We start from the raw sequence: 6,464 nt of genomic DNA on the forward strand, positions 1-6,464 counted from the left end.
GCCTTGTTACATGAGGGCATGATTAAAAAATAAGACTTCTTAAATAAGGGCATAATGAAGTCACATCACATTTATCCAGAACATTTTATTAGGGATCTTGTGTGTATGTCAATTATATTTCAACAAAACTGGGGAAAAGAGACCTTGTAGAAGTCTGTCAGTCCCTATCACAGGTTTTAAAAGCGCAAACCTTGAGTTTAAACAAAATGATGCATTTTTTCCTATATTTTTGCAACTGAGTTTAAGTGAGGCAATGTAGAATAATGTGTAGTGAAGTACAAAGGACTTTATACTGTTCTTCTGTCCCAAGAAGAACTTAGAGTAAAATAACTTTATTTTTTGAGACTTGTCTCATTTTTAGTTAAGTGGTGGCTGTTTTGTCCATTTTGTCAGTCCTCTGGGTTAACTAGATATTGCTGAATTAATGCCAGAAACTGATTTGAAATTTGATGACTCCGTGGATTGAATAGACATCTCATTTAGCTCTTAGAAGTGCTAAAACCCCTCATAAAGGAAAAATTTTAAGAACTACCATATAAAGGTATCCAGATTCTGATGAGCTTTAAAAATTGTGAAATTTATCAAATGTCTTCATATTTAAGCCAAAAATGTTAGTTCATGACAAATAGAAAAGTCTTGTTCCCAGGATTCTCTAGCGTAGAGTCTTTTGTTTATAGCTTCCTGTGCCTTAAAGGTGAACTCTATACTGTTTGTCAACATTAGGCTTTTCCAAATTCAAAAGTAATCTAAATGTTGTAATTCATTTTATAAAATGCCCATGCTCTTGGATATCAGTAAGCAAAGGCATTATATCGAACTAATCAATGATAATAGAGTACATACCGAAAACCTTCAGATCTTAAGTTTCACTTATATAACTTGATTTTTGGCCCAGCTAGGTCATAGAACATTGAAGTCATCTAAAGTATAGTTTTGGAGAAGGCAATGGCACCCCACTCCAGTACTCCTGCCTGGAAAATCCCATGGACGGAGGAGCCTGGTAGGCTGCAGTCTATGGGATCACTAAGAGTCGGACACGACTGCGCGACTTCACTTTCACTTTTCACTTTCATGCATTGGAGAAGGAATGGCAACCCACTCCAGTGTTCTTGCCTGGAGAATCACAGGGATGGGTGGGCTGCCGTCTCTGGGGTCGCACAGAGTCGGACATGACTGAAGCGACTTAGCAGCAGTAGCAGCAAAGTATAGTTTAATGTATTTGTTTATTTTTTTCCCCTGATAAAACTCATGAAGCAGGATTTTTTTTTATTTTACTTATTTTATTTTATTTTTTGGCCTCACTGTGCAGCTTGCAGGATCTTAGTTCCCTGACCAGGGATTGAAACTAGGCCCTCGGCAGTGAAAGCATGAAGTTATAACCACTGGGCTTCCAGGGAATTCCCAAGAATATTTTTTAAATTGAGTTAACTCTGGAAAGATAATTTTCAAGGCAAAAGTACTTCAAAAGCAGAGATTATATAGCAATTTGATTTGTTTGTTAACTTTAGTGATTCTTGTATTCATTTATGTAATAGCATAACATTCCTCTTCCTTTTAACTTCTTAACACTTCTGTTTACAAGAAAAAATGTTTGCTTCAAACTGGGAAGGGGTTACTTAAAATCAGTTTATAGTTTGAGATGGTTGATAGAAAAATTTCCAGTTACAGTCAAATGATAGTATTGATGTTGCGCACACTGACATTCAATATGTCTAAACTTAGAGGTAAGTTTAATCCTTAAAAGGACTATTAGGTAGAAAATAAATATTTGTATACACATGTACTGTGATAACTTTGGATTCATTTTAAGTCTGACAAAGTAAGATAAGTTTTATCTTTACAATTAAATTATGCTAAGTGGTGGGAGGTATCTGAGAGAGATTTAGACTTAGGCATCCTTATCAGTGTAGTATCTGGAACATAGCTCCTTAGAAATGCTTAATTCTTATTTCTTAATCCTTAATTCTTATTTCCATAAGGCTTAGAAGGAACTCTACAAATTCTAAGTAACTGGCTATTATTAATAAGAGTAAGAAATCTACTATACTTCAATAAAATAATTTAAGACAAAAAAATAGGAAGTTGCATGGTATAGCCGAGTTGACTCACTAAAATTTTATTTACATAATTTTTCCAATATGAAAATTACTTGTTTTCAGCCCCCCTTCACAATTGTATTTTAAATTAAGGTTATTAATGTTTTAACCTAGATCACATAATGGTAAATTAATTTTTTAAATTTGATATCCATACTGAACTTGGAAAAACTGATTTGGTCTTCTCTGATTTCAATAAGTATTGTTGGATTTCTTTGTTACATCTTTGTGGTCAATGGAACCTGTGGAAATCTGTGTTCTTTTTTTGTGAGGGATGGGGTAGAAAAGAGGAGAGTAGTCTAATTATACATATGCAGAGAGTAGTCTAATTATGCATTTTGGCTATATAAAGGTAGTTGTAGAATTAATATGTATAAATGACAAGTTAACACTTACCTATTGTGAATTGTTCTAAGGAACAGTGGCCTGAAGCCATGGCTTGTTTTGTGGAGCTGCTTGCTCTTTAATAGTAGCTGACCAATTGGATTTAAGTTGAGACTTTGAGGTTAGGTTACCAAGCTGAGGCTTTTAGGAATGGAGCAGACCATGTCTGTTCCTGTAGTGAATCAATTTAATTTCCTCTTTGAATACTCTAATTTAGATATATGTATTATCCATTCTAAATCTTTGTGTTGGGAGTTTTATAAAACTGTTTTCAAAAGCTATTAAGAATAAACACAAGTATATGTAAAACATTTCACAGATGGTTAAAAATTTCAATTTTTTTGTTTTAGTTTCAAAGGTTAGTTATGTAGCATCAATATCATAACCAAAGCAAGTAGGAAATTGACTGGTTTGGAGAATCTTCAAGTAGTCTTAAATACTGTAATGTATCAGATTGTTAACCAGGATTTTTTTCCTGTATTTCTGCTAAATGTATTACTGTATTAATGCACTTTTGTATATATATATCTGTCTTCTGTACATTCTGTACTTACTTCAGTGTATATAAAAGCTGTTTTTCCTGAAGCTGTGAGGGAAAAACAATAGCTGTTAACACAAGTCACTTCTATTTTGAGTTTCCTCTTGTACTTGAAAGTAGTCATTCAGTAGTTAAATCTATATAGTATGTACGGTTGTAATTAAAATGGCAATGTGGCAGAGCTGTCTTTTGAAACTGATTATAAGAATGAAAAGTGTTTTAGTTATAAAAAAATTGTAATATTTTAAATTGTCTCTTTTGATGTACCATGGATTTTTACAAACCCACTGCTGCTTACTACTTTATACTTCTGAATCTACTCCTTTTCATGTCCCATCCTAGAACATTTATCAACAGAGAAAAATTTCTCTCTTTTCTTTTGCTCAGTTTGGTTAAGGCTCCATAGCTTTTGTTTTGTGTAAGTCCCAATTCCCCAGATGTCACTGGCAAATCTCTTTTCTCCTGGAAAGATCAGATTTCTAGAGACATTAGAATTCATAGTAAGTGAAAATTAGGTCTAACGTTGTTTACAAAAACCAGATCTATTTTCCTTCTAGAGTTTTCTTAAGTTATATAAAAGGAAGCAGTTCAGCTTTTCAGCAGCAACTTTATCTCTTGCCACTAGAGGGAGATCTGTGGTTGCTCTCTCCTTTGGAAAATGTCTTGGCTGCTTTTCATTTGTTTTTAACTTCAGAGGTTGGAATTGACCTCGTGCTCAAAATTCCTTTTGTGATATTAAATGCTTTGATTTGTTAGTCAAAGGTAAGTTAATTAAGCTTGTTTAATAAAGCCAATATTATTCATGCTTTTCTGTAATTTCAATTTTTAATAAATGTGAGTCAGATATTAAGTGAAATGTGTGTGTTTATCTGTGTGTATGTGTTTCTTAAGTACTCTAAAACTGTATATACTGTTTATTATGGTAACCCATAACCACACGTAGCTATTTAAGTGAATGAAAATTAAAATTTAGCTTCTTGGTCCCATTAGCACCACTTCAAGAGTGCTGTAGCCATATATGGTGAGACTACTGCGTTGGAAAATACAGGATATAGAACATTTCCATCATCACAGTTCTGTTGGATAGTACAGATCTAGGTATTTTGTTTTATGTAGTGACCACTATCATCATTTTACCAGTGAACAGTAATCATTGACTCAAAACTTCTGCCCACAGTTACTATTTATAAGTGATTGGTATGAGAGGAAGAGTGTGCTGCATTTCATTGTCTACTTCCTTAAGGCCACTATCTAAGTTGGGAACTTGATGGTTTAATGGAGACATTTCTCAAATATTGACTATTTCACTTGACCATGAGTACAATTTAATGTTTGAATGATGTGGAAATTAGGTGCCAGTTTCTGTTTTGATTGTTGCAGAGTGCTACCATGGAGATTTCTCTGAGTTCATCCTTCTCTTGATGCAAAATCAGTCCTAAGTGACAGTACTAGGACATACATTTTTAAAGAGTCTATTAAAAAAAACTGCTTATTTCAGAATCATCCCTCAGAGTGCGTCTTTTTTCTTGTAATGTGAGAGCTTTAAGAGAATCACTGTTACTTACGTCTGACAATCTCTACCTCTCCCCCACTATCAGTTTGAGTCTCATGGTAAGTGGGATGTTTTAGTACATTATCTGTGTTTCTTAGCTGAAAGATACTAAATTTAAGTACATTACTTCCCTTGTAATGGAGGAATAATATTTTTAAAATTCCAGTTTATTCATTTGGTTGGCAGGATCCCACTCTATGCTTCTTTTTACTCAAAACAGCAGATAATTGAATTGGCATATTTTCTGCTTTGTCTTATTAAAAAATTTCAAGTAGAAGAGTAAAATGCATCCTCATATACCATATCTACTTCAACGCTTCTCTCATGGCCAATCTTGTTCCTTTTACCTCCCCATCCACTAAACTGTGAAAAATTCTGAAAGAGATGGGATTACCAGACCACCTGACCTGCCTCCTGAGAAATCTGCATGCAGGTCAGAAAGCAACAGTTAGAACTGGACATGGAACAACAGACTGGTTCCAAATCGGAAAAGGAGTACATCGAGGCTGTATATTGTCACCCTGCTTATTTAACTTATATGCAGAGTACATCATGAGAAACTCTGGGCTGGAAGAAGCACAAGCTGGAATCAAGATTGCTGGGAGAAATATCAATAACCTCAGATATGCAGATGACACCACCCTTATGGCAGAAAGTGAAGAAGAACTAAAGAGCCTCTTGATGCAAGTGAAAGAGGAGAGTGAAAAAGTTGGCTTAAAGCTCAGCATTCAGAAAAATAAGATTATGGCATCTGGTCCCATCAATTCATGGCAAATAGATGGGGAAACAGTGGCTGACTCTATTTTTTGGGCTCCAAAATCACTGCAGATGGTGACCGCAGCCATGAAATTAAAAGACGCTTACTCCTTGGAAAGAAAGTTATGACCAACCTAGACAACATATTAAAAAGCAGACACATTACTTTGTCAACAAAGGTTCATCTAGTCAAGACTGGTTTTTCCAGTGGTCATGTATAGATGTGAGAGTTGGACTATAAAGAAGGCTGAGCACTGAAGAATTGATGCTTTTGAACTGTGGTGTTGGAGAAGACTCTTGAGAGTCCCTTGGACTGCAAGGAGATCCAACCAGTCCATCCTAAAGGAGATCAGTCCTGGGTGTCCATTGGAAGGACTGATGCTGAAGCTTCAATACTTTGGCCACCTGATGTGAAGAGCTAACTCATTTGAAAAGACCCTGATGCTGGGAAAGATTGAGGGCAGGAAGAGAAGGGGATGACAGAGGATGAGATGGTTGGATGGCATCACTGACTTAATGGAGATGAGTTTGGGTGAACTCCGGGAGTTGGTGATGGACAGGGAGTCCTGGCGTGCTGCAGTTCATAGGGTTTCAAAGAGCTAGACACAACTAAGCAACTGAACTGAACTGAACCACTCACCTTAGCTCAATACTTGATGATAGTTAAGTTCACAGGTATTATTCTTCATTTTTAAATATTATAGTATCAAGTTTTTTTAAAAGATAATGGCACTTCTATATTATACATAACTATGATATCACCATCGGAGAAGGCAATGGCACCCCACTCCAGTACTCTTGCCTGGAAAATCCCATGGACCGAGGAGCCTGGTGGGCTGCAGTCCATGGGGTCGCTAAGAGTCGGACACACTGAGTGACTTCACTTTCACTTTTCACTTTCATGCATTGGAGAAGGAAATGGAAACCCACTCCAGTGTTCAAGCCTGGAGAATCCCAGGGACGGAGGAGCCTGGTGGGCTGCTGTCTATGGGGTCGCACAGAGTCGGACACGACTGAAGCAACTTAGCAGCAGCAGCATGATATCACCATACTTATTAAAATAATTCCTTAATATTAAATATCTGGTTTACTTGTTTGAAATCAAAACCATTATCATCAGCCTTATTTCAAAATTATA

This window comes from Bubalus bubalis, chromosome X, assembly GCF_019923935.1.
Source record: "Bubalus bubalis isolate 160015118507 breed Murrah chromosome X, NDDB_SH_1, whole genome shotgun sequence".
Taxonomy (NCBI): domain Eukaryota; kingdom Metazoa; phylum Chordata; class Mammalia; order Artiodactyla; family Bovidae; genus Bubalus; species Bubalus bubalis.